The following is a 14,384-nucleotide window of genomic DNA, read 5'->3' as shown; positions in this document are numbered from 1 at the left end:
TGTTATTTAGTATTAAAGGCTCCCCTGTTTCTGCAGTTCTTCATGGTGTTTCTCTTACCAACATTCAGTAATGGCACAGTACATTCCATGCACTAAAATTCCCTTTCAAGCTCAATGCACTATGGAAGAGTAACTCCAAAAGAGACTAGAGCTTCTGGGTTTAAATTTAACACTATTTAAGGAAAGCAAACCTTTGCTAGGGGATATAACTGTTAACATTGTGATTTTTCAAGCCTAAGGTTTCTAATGGGGTTTGACTGTTCCAGAGATAACATTTTTTTTCCTAGGTAACATATTTCAACTCATATTATGAGCAAATGCTACAAAATTTTAGTGTAATGTGAAATACTGTAATGTCAGATAGCATTATTTATCTGCTTAATATGACTAAAACCATTAATTGCTGGGAGCCATACTTCATCCCAGCAACATGAAAATCCATTTTGTGCCTATCTTGTCAGTTATTGCCTATTTTCTTAATCAATTGTGACACAGGGAAATTCTGTTGGGAAGTGTGTTTATACATTTCCAACTGCAAGTTCTGTGTGGTAACTTATTACATAGATCCTCCATTAACTCAGTGTTTTCACTATGCCCCTGCTACAATACATCAAAGGTGCATTTTTCTTACTTAGATATCTGAAATAGCCATTATTATTGCCCATGCAGTTTTAATTATTGGAATTTATGAAATGAGCTAAGTGGCTGATGTTCATTGTCTTATAATTCCATTTAATGATTCAATCAGGTTGAATCTGTCTCCTATTCCAATAAAAGGTACTGTACATAACTCCCTGAAGGAAGGAGATCACAGCCCATCCTGCTCTCGTTACACAAGTACCTTACAGAAGTTGTATAATGTTTTGTTATTTGCTGTGCAGAAGCTGATCTTGATCCCAGTGAAGTTACCATGAACTCCTAGTTCTAAGGAGTGTAAGAACTACTCTAAGGCCTAGTCTAAGGTCTTGGCCACCCAAAGGCAAGCAGAAAAAGAGGGTGGTGGGACTGGAGGTCAGAAATAACCTTACAAGCATCAGATCCTGATCTTACTACCACTGAACATTAACATTTGGGAATTAGACTGATTCATGCTCCCATGAGATAGTTAGGGTGTTAGTCTAGTTCATGGAAGGCAGTGTGTAAAGCCTTTGTGGTCTGTTCAGGGAGCCTGAGGCATTTTATTGAGTCATGGTGGCATCACTCTTAGCAAATGCAGTGAGTTTTACAGAATGACAGAGGGATCTACAAAAAATAAACCATTTCATAGCTAAAAATTTTGTAAAACCTGACTTGGCCTATAGTCAAGCATCCACCACTTCTCTTTTAATCACTCCAATCCAGTGGGTGTTCCATCCACTATGTCCAGCAAGCAGCATATCAGCCATATTCACTGATTTCAAAGGGAGACTTGAGGATTATTTCCCACTGAAGTTTCAGGCACCAGGCTGATGTCCCTGAGACTCAAGTGCTGTATAAATTATCCCAGTCATGGTGAATTTCAAAGCAACCTCAGAAGCACAAGTTAGCAGCTTTCCCCTAGTGTGAAACAGTGAACAAGGGGCACACGTGTGCACGTGACACAACAGGAGATTTCACACCTGCATTCTGCCTCTCCACAGGAAAAAGGAAAACAGCTCCAACAGATGGGAGCATTTCCACACTATGGCAGTGATAAGAATACAATTATCCTGGGTATGAATTACTATTCCCGTTTATAAGGGATAGCCATCCTCAGCACAAGTGTTGGCTCTGAGGAAAGCAGAGGCTGTCAGGGTCATACTGCATGTTAGCTGTTTTCCCTGTGGAAGAATTTATTTCATAATCATAAAGGGTCCAAATACGGTCTGGTTGGCTAACTTTTGAAGTTTTGATCCTTTTAAGTGTCTCTTAGTTGGCCTCATTTGTAAAGTTGGCCACATTTGTGGTTTGAAACTACCACATACCTGAAATTCCAGAACAGCTGTATAGAACAAGTCATGGCATGATCCCAAATCTGAGTACTAATTAAGGGTGACATATACATTAGAAATGACAATGTTCCATCAAATCAACAAGAATTTACATGGAGAGGCATAGGAAATATTTGCTTCATGTGGGAATAGCCTGACAGCCTTTAAAAAAGGACCAATGGGGGCACCAAAGATGAAAAATTAGTATAGCTTTTGAAAATATACCTTGAAATAATTATTGTACTTACTGAACTCTCAAGAGCCTCCTGTTCTCAGGGCTTCTCAGGACATACCTTCTGTTTGGATAAAAGTCAGTGAATTCAATGTTTCAGGAAGAAATAAAAGTGGGGATGAGTTTTTATCATTAGATCAACTGTAGGATAATACAGATGTAAAGAACAGAATATTGACAAGATGGGCAGGTCAGAGAAATCCCCCCAAATTACTCCCAGTGCCCCCCTCCAGCTTTAATATGGCTTTCACTGCATCACACAGGGCCTTGGTTGCTGGGACACAAAAGGAAGGAATGCTAGCTGAGAACCCATCAAATGCCAAGTGCAACAGATTTCAGATGGTTAAAACTTGCTGAAATCTTTACATGGTAACATGTAAATGGTGAGACATTAAGGGAACATCTTTTTTTAAAGGATGAATTCACAAGGAAATTCCACAGGCAGCAGGAATGAAGCAAAAGGAGTCCTGGAGAGATATCCTAGGTTACAACAAACCCAAAAACTCTTCAGTTCTGCTTTTAGCTTAGCAGATTTTGCATCAATTCCTTTGCCTTTTTAATTTATCCTTAAGTTTTAAACTCAGTTAATAGTACAGATGTAACTAGGAACAGTTTCATCAATTTCTGGGAACCCCCAAATCTCCCCAAATTGCTGATAACTTTTAATTGTTTTCTGCCAAAGAAATGAAGTTTTCACAGCTATTACATCTGCTCCAAACTGGATACAGCACAGTATAGTTAAACAAACATTAAAAAAAACTCTACAAATGTAAGTGACTAAAAAGTATTATTCCATTATTCTCATATATACTTATAAATATATCTAACCTGAAACAGACTTATTTAGAGTTATACTGAGTTGGAATATTTAGTTTACTACAAAATAATTTAAAAGTTAGCTTTATACCAGAAAAAATATTTGTATACTGTAGGCTAGAGAGTACTGTTTTCATGGAGACAAAAAATGCAGTAATTTACACTTGAGTTTAGTCAAACTGGAAAATGTTTCCTGCATGCATCTTTCTCTAGGGTAGCATCATGACCCATTCTTGAGCTAACAGTCAAACCCCATGGCTCTGTGCCAAGGCTGCCTACTCAGCTTCTTAATAAAAATGTTTATGTTAGATCAGCTCCATATGTGATGTGTGTTCTGGCTGTGGACTCTGGGAACTTTAAATCATCACAAAACCATTATGAAATTATTTCAGTATAAAAAGGACCTTTCTAAAGTTTTGTTATCCACTTGCAGGAAGTTTACAGGACAATTCTGTAGACATCTGAATGGATGTGATCATTTATTTGTCCTCTTTTTTGCAAGGAAATCCATTTTCTGCACTTGTTACTCCAAAGATAAAAATGTAAACTTGCATACAAGATGTTAAAATAGGTCCTGTAGGATAAGAACTTGGGGATAAAGTAGGTTTTCTCCTGAATCAGACTGATTTGTGGTCCAGCTTTGCAGTGTTTGCAGAGAATTTTCTAGGCATGTAACTGTGATGTAAATAAATATTAGTTTAATAGTGGAAACCTGTGTCCAAAATGCAGGGACAAGTAGGGCCCTTCAGCTGTGGCTTCAGAAGGTCTAATATGGGTGCATAAAGCAGACAGTGATGCAAACATCCCCCCTCTATATTCCTGCATCCCTTCATAACATACACAAACACAGCTGAAATGAAATAGGCAAGATGAAGAGCAATGAGAAACGACATGAAATACTGCCTTTAAAATCTACTTTATTCAACTGGAAACAAAACATTTTAAAAGGTGATAATGCTCTAAAAGCTATTTAACTCACCAGCCAAATCAAACTGACCAAAATCTAATTTATTCCTTGTCTTGTTTAGCAGATGCTTAAAAGATCAATATAGTTGTCTCTGTAGATCGACATGAAATATTAACCAGCCTGAGTGTTCTGAAGCTTTTTACAACATATTCAGCCTCATTAAACATTAAGCAGCCTTGAAATATAAATATAAAATAACTATCAGCTTCCTATCCTTCAGACACAGAACAAAGGTAACTCAAATGTGGGAAGCATGAGGAAAATATATTAAATGAACTGGGAATTCACAGAGAAGTTAACTTAGGAAAGCTGTCAGGATAAATTGGCTCAATCAGATACACTTTACCATAAGGAAAGAAAATATTGTAACATCAGAAGAGTATCTGCTACGGAACAGAGCAGTAATGTGGCATTTACAGCATGACAAATTAATAGAAATAAGCCTCTGACCACAGCTATACTAACCTGGGGCCCAGTCGTTGTTTATATCCAGCTCCTTTCACCCCTCGGATTTGCTGTCAGACCCCCTCCCCAGGTTGAGCGAGGAAGAAACCCTCTTTTTTCTGCCTTTCATTACTGCCTGGTATGTTAAAAATATCTGGGCAATACAGCAGAAAGGAGTTTCAGGTTCACTAAAGGGAAATGTCAGCTTTGCAAATCACTGAAAGTAACCGGACATAAACTGTCAAAATAAGTCAGCGAGACAGTGTGGTTATTGTCAGCACGTAACTCAAGCCTGCAATCCAAGCTGTGGCTAAAGGTTACAGACAGTACAGCAAGACAGTCCTACTAGGAGGGACAGATCAACTCATTTAGCTAAAAAATGCTGTTTAATTTTAATCTATGCAGTGTGTTTAATACCTGTTTCTCCTGTTTAGCTGCTTCCTTTGGTAATTGGTAGTGAATATCCTTCATGGATCGCCTTTACCACTGCTGAGTCTGCCAGGCTTTACAGAGTTGTTTCTTACTGCTGCCTCTTGTCCAGCACTGGTGTCAGAGCAGACACACCAGTGCTACAATTCCTTGCAGCCACCTTCTCTCAATTTGGCAAGAACTGAAACTGAGTGGGATTCATTCCCCTGCAGAGAGAAAAGATTTTGTAAACGTTACGTGGAGCTGTTAAGTTCAAATTCTCCTCTACAACGTGAAGGTAGGAATGCCATCAATTAGTCAATGCAAAAACCACAAGGAGTTGAGAATGAAACCAAGAAACTAATTTGGTACACCAAGAGGCAATAAAATAAAATAAAATAAAATTTAATATAGGTATTTTTAAATTTTTGCAGCATAAGCAAGATAGCAGCAGGCTCACACAAAGAATAAGTGTATCAGACACATTAAGAAGTGATATTCAAATAGCATTTGACATTGGGCTATTTTTGCTGCATTCTCAGAATAGAACTGGAAAGATACTTTTTCATTCCACTGCATTACACCATATTTTTATACTTTCCCTACCTGTATGCCATGCTGTTAACAAGCATTGGTTTGAACAGCATCAAATCAAATGTTTTACACTCACTTGCATTCTGAAATTGCAGATATGCTTTGTAGACAGGGTTATACTATCTCCAAACATGTATTTTAAAATGAAATTAAAAATTATGTGTAATGGGAAAAGATTACACACGCTGTGAGTGAATTCTTAAGTCAAAGGGACAAATCATAGCCAACTGTGACAGGCTTGTGGAGGCAAGCAAAGCCTCAGATCTCCTGTACCCTCTTCAGTTCTGCACCATCCCTCCCTGCTTTTGGTAAAACTAGGAGCAACCCCAGGTAAAAGTCAGCCCTGCACTACCAGAACCACACTCATCTCTTCCCTGTTATGCCTTTTTTTTTGGTGTTTGGTTTTTTTTGTTGTTGTTTTATTTTGTTTTTGTGGGGTTTTTTTTTCTGCTTGGAGACTCTCAGAGCTGAGCTGCCTCCTCAGTTCCACTCAGCAGCGACACAAGGAGTCGCTCACATTTCTTACAGCCACGCTGGTGGAGCACAGTGAAGCTGTGACAAGGCACAGGGATGAGGCTGCACAACGCAGACAGAAATGCACAAAATCCTCACAGCAACTTCAGGAGCAGCGTGGTGCCTTGCTTGCTTCTTGAATCAGAGTGCTTTGCCTAAATTTCAGGTCCTGCAGGTTGTTTGGGAAGAAAGGAAATGTGACAGATGTGTCAAGCGTTTCTTTGATATCGTGGTACAATACATAGGAATCGAGCAAGGCAGTTTTCTTGCTGAGATTGTGACAGCTCTTTCTTCCAAAAATCCTCTTTTCTTAAGGGTGTGCTCATTTGTGTGTTATCCCTGTATCTCACTGAGCTGCTGGTGTGTAGGAAACGAGCCAAAGACCACAGTAGGAAGGTCACCTAAGTGTTATGAAATTGGCATTGAGGCTTAGGGTAGAACAAGCAGACACAAAGATGGGAATGGATAGACAGCAATAGTACTGTGAAGGGAGAGGAATCTTCCCTGTCCCACTGCTCTCCAATTAAACCTGGAAATCAAGCACAGATGAAACCTGCTCCACTTTTTGTGCTTTGCTCCCCTCAAAAACCTGAGTAACGTCAAAACCAAAATGAATGCCAAATTTACTGCAAATGTTTGCTCAGACAAGGTCTAACTGTTTGCTTTCATCAAGAAAGCATTTGATTGCAATTCAATTGCAATTTCAGCAAGAAATCTGCACTTACACTTCTCTTCTACATCCATCCAAACCCAGTTTCTGGAATGCAGTCCTTGAAGTCTTGCAGGTTCACAGCTAAGCTTTTTAGCCAGGCAGTCCCTCATTACTTATAACTTTATTACTACAGTGTTTTTTCCCTGAATGCACAGCTCCAAGCAACACTGCAAAGCAGAGCAATAATTTGCTCCCTCCAGTCCATCCAATTCCATGGGACTCATCTTCACTTTTAAAAACCCTCACAGTCCCCAGTACTGCTGAAAGTTTTATTACTGGTGTTCACCTAAGTTGTTTTTTTAAAAGCCAAATAGAAACCAAAAAAATGTGCATATGCTCCCATGCTGCTCCTCATATTTCAGAGGGGTTTCTAAAGTTCTGCTGAGCTCCCAATGCTCTCCTCAGCCACATCTTCAAAGAATATAACTGCCAACCAGCACATTAATTATATTTTCTCAATCAGCAGGACAAAGCAGAGAGGAAGAAATGAAGACCTAATGGAGCAATTGACACTGAAGAGGGTGGGGAGGAAGAAATTCCCTCAGACTCCCACCAGTCCCATCCAGGGCGTTGAACTTGGGCTGTGATTTCCTACCTTTGCCTCCACCCCTGTGCTTTCCTTTTTTCTTGTGCTGTAATTTCTTCAGCAATCTCTTCTGGTTCAGCACTGCTGCAGTGGTTAGGGCAGTGAATTTATGCCTCATGACTTGGATTCCTAAGAATTACAGTAATACAAGTAATAAAACAACCACGGTTTTATCTTTATTTGACTAAAATTCATACCTCAAGAGCACCAAACCATGAAGAAATAGCATACAAGGGAGAGAGAAAATAATCACACGGATCAGAATGGCACACCACAAATGCATCAGCCCTCAGCTTGTATTAATTGTATGGTTCTAAAAATGGTATTTTTCTCTCTCCCTTTCAGTGTACCTATGCTCATTTACATCCACGGGCACTGTTTAAAATAAATTTAAAATTAATTTGTCTGCAAACAGTCCTCCTAGAAAAAAAACAGCACTGAATAAAACAGCTCTGCACAGGATTTTTGCTGCTGTAGAGGACATGTAATGCAGCAGCACATAGAAAGATAGATGAGGAAACAAATTATCAGCTGTTTGGTTCAAAGCAGTACAAAAATGTTAAATGTATATGCAAATTTCTCTCAGTGAAAATTATAAAGCCATCTTGGCACAGCTCTGGCTCTCCCTTGTCTCTAGAAAAACTGAAAATCTGTTTAAGATCAAGAAAAACACTGGCACACACATAGGTGTGGGCAGTGGGAAAGCCATCAAAACATGCCAGTAGGAAAGTGTGCTGGTTTTGACTGGGATAGAGAGATTTTTCTGTAGTAGTTGGTGTAGGGCTGTGCTTTGGCTTTGTGCTGGAGCCAGAGTTGATAAGCCAGGGATGTTTTTGCTATTGCTGAGCAGAATTGCACAGAGCCAAGGCCTTTTGTGCCTCTCAGCCCACGAGAGAGGGACTGGGAGAGGCCAGGGCTGGCCCAGCTGAGCCCAGCCAGCCCAAGGGATGTCCCAGACCATGGGCCCCGTGCTCAGGACAGAGAGCTGGGGAGGAAGGAGGAAGAGGAGGATGTTGGGGGTGCTGGTGCTTGTCTCCCCAAGTCCCTGCTAGGTGGGATGGAGCCACCAGGCTGAGCCCCTGCCCGCCCATGGGAAGGGGGAATGAGCTCCTTGCTTTGCTTTGCCTGTGGGGATTGCTTTGGCTTTCCCTGTTGAAATGTCTTTATCTCAATCCATGGTTTTTCTCACTCTTCCAGCCCTCTCCCCCATCCCAATGTAGTTGGACTGGGTTATTTGGGGCTCAGTTTCTAACAGAACACCTGAACTCTTTTAGAACACCCTAATACAAATCTATGACCTACTCATAAGCCTTTGAATCTCCACTTGCTATAGGTCATTGAAAAAATGTGTTTCTGCAGCAGACCTTTCAATAAAATTAATTTTTTCCTTTCCTTTAGGAGTTAAATGACTATTAGACATTTATGTAACTGGGTGCAAGCACACACAGAACATAGATGAACTACCAGCTGCAAAGTCACTTGATCACTTATTTTCTTCAAATGTCTGATATCCTTCAGTAAGCTTGTTTTCAAAACATATTGTGCTAGATTTGCAAACAGGATGGAGAAAACTAATTAGAAATAACTATTGTTAAGAAATGTTAATGTGGAATGGAAGGCATTTAAAGAACAGTAACAGAGTTTAAAATATATGTTCATTCCAGTAAATCAGTGTCAAAATGACAAGAGAAGCCAGCATAGCTCAGGACAGATATATGGAACAATATGTAAGACAAACAAAATTGCTTTTGAACCCATCCACAGAATATCAGAAGTGAAAGATTTGATCAAGTATTAAAAGAAAACGGCTAAACCAAATGAAACAAAAACAAAAGTGATTCAGACAGTCAAAATCTCTCAGCATGAGTTTTTTTCCTGGTTTGGGTTTTTGAATATTTTTTTCTAAATTAGGTCAAACCCAAAGATTTAAGAATTCTCTTTCCAGAATGAGAGTGAAAAGCATCAAACTAAAATGCAATGACTACTTGGAGCATTTAAAGAATGAATTTGCCTTAATTTAACTATTCCAAGATGTAACTGTGTCTGATGCCTCCTACCTGAATACACCTAGAAGTAGCTTTTAAAGCTGTTTCTAACTTTTACTACTTTCTTGTATCAATGCAAGTTCTGCACTGACAGCCCACCCTGGGCAGGTGCTTTGGCTCACACTGAGGCAGGTTGAGCAGGCAGTCCTGATCACTGTGTGCATGAGCAGCCTCAGCTCTGCAGCAGCAGCACTGCAGGGGCAATTCCTGCCCTTGCTGCCTGCAGGAATTGCACCAGGTCTTCATTCAGTGTGAGTGAAGGGGATGGCCTCTCTTCTCCCTGGCTGCCAGTATTGCTGCTGGGAGCAGTGTGTGCTCCCTGGCTAAGCTCCTTCAGAAGCTTTGGTGGAGCACGGGGCTGTCACTCCTTGCACACACTGTCCTTGCCCAGAGTGTCCCCAGCACATCACCTCTGGCTGACATGAGATGTGCAGATGGCACAGGTCTGCCCACCCCTCATGATGGTGCTGTGCAGCAGGGTACTGGGGCAAAGTGGCTTTCCCAGCCCTGTCAGGCTCCTGACCCTGCCATAATGATCAAAACTGCAAAGGTGAAGCATTTCGTGGTGGCTGACCTTAGGTTAAAACCTATGATGGCTTTGCTTGCTTTTTCTAAATCAAAATAAACTAAAGGAGAAACAATTTAAAATTAGGGTGTTCTATAGATCTTCCTTAATCTTTCCTACAAGGCTTCCCAAATCTTTGACTTTACATGTAAACCAGAGCTATAATCTGAAAGCTTCACTGCCACTTCAATCTGAGTTTTCTAACTTTGGTTAGACACCTAAGGATGCAAGCACCATAGGGGCACATCCTGATAGAAACAGTCAAAAGAACTCCCTGTTTCAGCCACTTTTAATGGCATCAATGCCAACTTCTTCCTTGTGCAGTGTGGTTTCCCTGTCAGCTCAGTGGCAGCCCCATGCAAGGGAGCAAGGTAGTGCCTTACACCCCTTTCTTCTCTTGCAAAAGGATGCACAGCTACTCACAGCTGAGCCCAAAGGAAGCCCACACACCAGACATCAGATATCCAAGAGACAAATAAAAGTGGGAACAGAAATTGAGAGAAGTCTTCACTGACACTTTACAAGTTCATGTAGTTCAAGAGAGATCCCTGAAGGCAGGAGACCATCATAATGCCATTAGTTAAGGGAAAGGTTGGGGAAACTGAAAATGTGTGTAGGGAAAGCTTAAAAATCATTTTAGAAAGCCAAGCGATGGAAACACTTTAAACAAGCACACTAGTGGTTCAATTAAGGGTTTCAGAGATGCCTGTAGGAGAAAATCTCAGAGGATATTACTGCTAGGATAGACAAAGGGACGCAATGGAAACCTGATGTGGAGATGTTCAGAACCATTTCCCCCAAGTCTTATATTGGAAGCTAGATGCATTAAAAAATTTAGAACAGCAAATTTATTCCAGAAATGTGGACAAAGTGCATTCAATAGGCTATTCAATCATATATCAGCACAAACAGAGGGGCTGAAGCTATAGTTTTACAAACAGAAAAAGCACTGAAAAACAAGGCAAAGGAAGCATTGGTTAATAAGGTAGGTAGATGTGAGAACAGATAATTTGGTTTTCAATAAATAATTTGGACATTTGTTAAAGAGAAGATGTAAGTCCTCTTAGGAAGAGCTCTGCTGGTTGATCTATCAATGCAAAATGAAGACAAAAAGGCAGAGAAAAAAGTCACAACTAAATCTGTTTTAAATTATTAATGAAGAATTGACCAACTACTTTCCAAAGCAAAGAATGCAGCTCAGTGTAAATCATATGATGCAATTAGTGCTTTTTTTACATAAAAACAATTTATTTTTAAAACAATGGCAGGTTTGTTTTCTTCTTTTGGGGGTGGTGGGGGATTGCTGCTGGTGGTGAAGGTGGTGCTGGAATTTAACACTAAAGCAGGCTACTGAATTAAAAAGATGAGCAAACTTTATCATTTGTCCCTTTCTTTTCCAAAACAAGGTTACATTTCCTTTAGAAGCACAAACTGTACACGGGTATTTTCCATCCACTGTTTAGTGTGCATTTTACAGCCCCAGTGTGAGCCCTACACTTAAGTGCTGACTTATTCAGCAGAGAAATCTAAGAGCTTCCTTCTCCTGCTCCACGTACTCCCACATCCATTCTCCATGGTCACAGCTGCATGGCCCCCATTTAAAAGTAGGTCTGCATCTGCTGTTGCCTTGTTCATAGGGAATGGGAGTTTTTCACTGGAACTACAAGCCTTTAGCTCTAGCCACAGCTTCGTGCTTTTAGCTTGGAGGAATCCAGTTAGATTTCCCATGTGTTGGACAAATATCAGAGGTCACACAGAGAGAGAATATGTGAGTATATTCAGAAAGAGTATAAAGGCTGAGATGGAGGGAAGAATCAAAAGAAGAATCAGCAACAGCTACTACCTACCACAATAAACAGTAAATCAAAACAAGCTACTTAGTGGGGATTAAAAATAGTGATGCAGAAACTAACTTTACCCTGTGTCCAGCAAGCTGAAATGGATACTTCAAGGTGTACTGCTCAGTTTTCTCAAAACAGTAAACATACAATAGCCTTTTCCCAAAAATTGGCTTCTAAATAACTCAAGAAGATCAACATAGTTTGATTGATTTGCAACCATATCAGAGCAATGTAGCACAAAACAATCCCCACACCTTTTCTCCTCTGCCCCTTCCTTTCAGTGTCATGTTCCTAAATGGAGCCCATCAGCTTGCCTCGTGTTGGCAGATGTGGGAAGGATGAGGAGCAGCAGAGGATGCTGCTCTGCATATTCCCCTGGCTGGGATGGTTATCCAGCACTCTCCTCGGTCCTTGGCAGTGATGGCAGCCTGCAAAATAATGGCCTCAACAGCTTCGTAGGCCACTTGCTGTTATAATCTGTATAATAAGTATTAGTTTAGCTTTTCATATGGAAAGTTAATCCCCTAATAACATTTCAAATTACTGAACAGTGTTTGGAAAAAATCATACCTACTATTCAGAAACCTGTGCTGCAATCAGCTACATGAGATATACAGCATTCTGTAATTAGTGCACACCTTTCAGACTTGGCTAATTATCTCTTATGAATTAAAAATGTTCCCCCCTCCCCCACTTGAGAAGGGAGAAATACAGGAAGAAAGAAAAGATAAGTGCTATACTTCTAAGTTAGCTGAAAATTCAGTAAGATAATGTCAGTGATGTGGTTATTTCCAGGTGAGCATCAGGTTATTCAACCTAGGTGAATTTAATGACTGGACAGGTCGTGTAATGAATTTTCCTATAAATCACTGATAATTGGAAATATAAAAATTAAAAACCAGTCTGAAGAGAGAGATAACACAATATAAATGATGGAAAGCAGCAATCTACAGATAGTGGTGCTGCTGTTTTAATTGAGGCCATTCTGATGAGAAGCTTCTGAACCTCATGGGGACAGCACTAGGAGGAGGAGCTCACGCTCTTTAACCTGCAGAAGCTTTTAAATTACACATGATTAACAAACTTGTTTTTAATATAGTGATATAAGAACTTCAGAGCTTCTCCTCTCTAACACAATGCTCTTCTGCAGGTCTCAGAAAGACCAAGCTCAACTTGGCTATCTGCACTTTCTCCCCAGTATCCATGAGCAGCTGGCTGTTACTGCTGTGCTGAGCCGTGGATTAGGATTAGTTTTGCTTGTGCTAGATTCCAAAATCAACATTTTGAATGACACATAGCATTTCAGGCTCCAAATTCCCTGGGTAGAGTCCACCTTTTTTTTATCTTTGAGTGCTGGCCAGATCAACACCACCATGACCAAGCCATAAACAACCTGGATGTATCAGTGGGGGATTTGTTCCCCAGCTTGACAGCAGTGCTGAAGTCCCCAGTTCAGCCATGGAGAGAAGGAGCCCACCACCTCTGCCTGCCCTTGCCATGCTTTGGAGCACAAAGGCCTGTCTCATTTGTAGGTGTTTGCTAAAACAAAAAGGCTGGCACAACACCTCCAGCCCTGCCCTGCAGCTCCACAGTGCTCCTGGAAGCTGGCACTGCACAACCCACGCAGGGCTGGGATAACAAACAGCAAAAGGGGCTCCAGACCAGTCACAAGGGCACTGCTATTGCTTAGAATAACAACTGGAAAATACAGCTATTCTCTTCCCACTGGAAATGGGAGTGTGATGGGGTCTGTTCTCCTCCCCTCACCTGCCAAGGGCCTGAGGCAAAGGCCCGTATGTGCAGCAAGAAGAGCCCACAAGTCCTCTCACCTGCTGTAAATGTTGCATCACCTTCCAGCAGGGAACCCAGCCTTCTTCATGGATATCATCTAATGAAGCAATCCTGCCCTTTTAAAAGTAACTCTGTTTTAATTTACCACCTCTTTAGAGTTTTTGAAAGGTTTTGATCCCTTTTATTTTAGACCAAAGTTTTTAGGAATGTTAGCTGCATTAAAAAGGAAACATTGAAAACCGCATTACAGATTTTCAGAATTAGAGATGACTTGAATTTCAATCTAGGAGCCAAACTCATCTGCTTTGTCCTGTAAAAGTTTGGAGCCAAGATTAAACCCAGGCTTTTTCTGGTCATAATTTAGATAAGACTGAACATTTCAAACATTATCCATTTTTATCAGATTTTGGCTCCAGATGAAAGAAACCTTGCAGGTACAATCATACAGCCAAATGACTAACTGCCACCCTTTGTGCCTGTTAATTATTTCTGGCCACAGTATTCTGTGCATAATGGAGCATGGACACAATATGATGGCTTTCCTTTCTCCTTTTTTTTTTTCCCTCTTCCCCCTTATTTTTTACTCCACCTTTCCTATTTTTTTTTATTTTTTTATTTTTTTAATTTGGTTTCTAGATCAACGTCTTAAAAATTTAATACTTGCTTTGTTGAAAGCAAAGGGATAATCAGCCTGGAACATCCTGGGTTGTTTTGTATAGGTATTCAGTATTTGCTGTTCCCAATGACTTTTAGTTAGAAATGGGAGAGCAAACATAATTATGAAATCAAGCCCAAACTGCTTCAAAATTAATCACTTCAAAAATCCAGAAACCATTAAACAAACATAGACATGATGTTGGGGGTGGGGAGGGTAGGGAAGGAGTTTCATCCCTGGGAAAAAAAAACCCCACAAACTCCTTG

This window comes from Cyanistes caeruleus, chromosome 6, assembly GCF_971803275.1.
Source record: "Cyanistes caeruleus chromosome 6, bCyaCae1.hap1.1, whole genome shotgun sequence".
In the NCBI taxonomy this organism is placed as follows: domain Eukaryota; kingdom Metazoa; phylum Chordata; class Aves; order Passeriformes; family Paridae; genus Cyanistes; species Cyanistes caeruleus.
The sequence above is the reverse complement of the archived record's forward strand: the minus strand, read 5'-3'. Positions refer to the sequence as shown.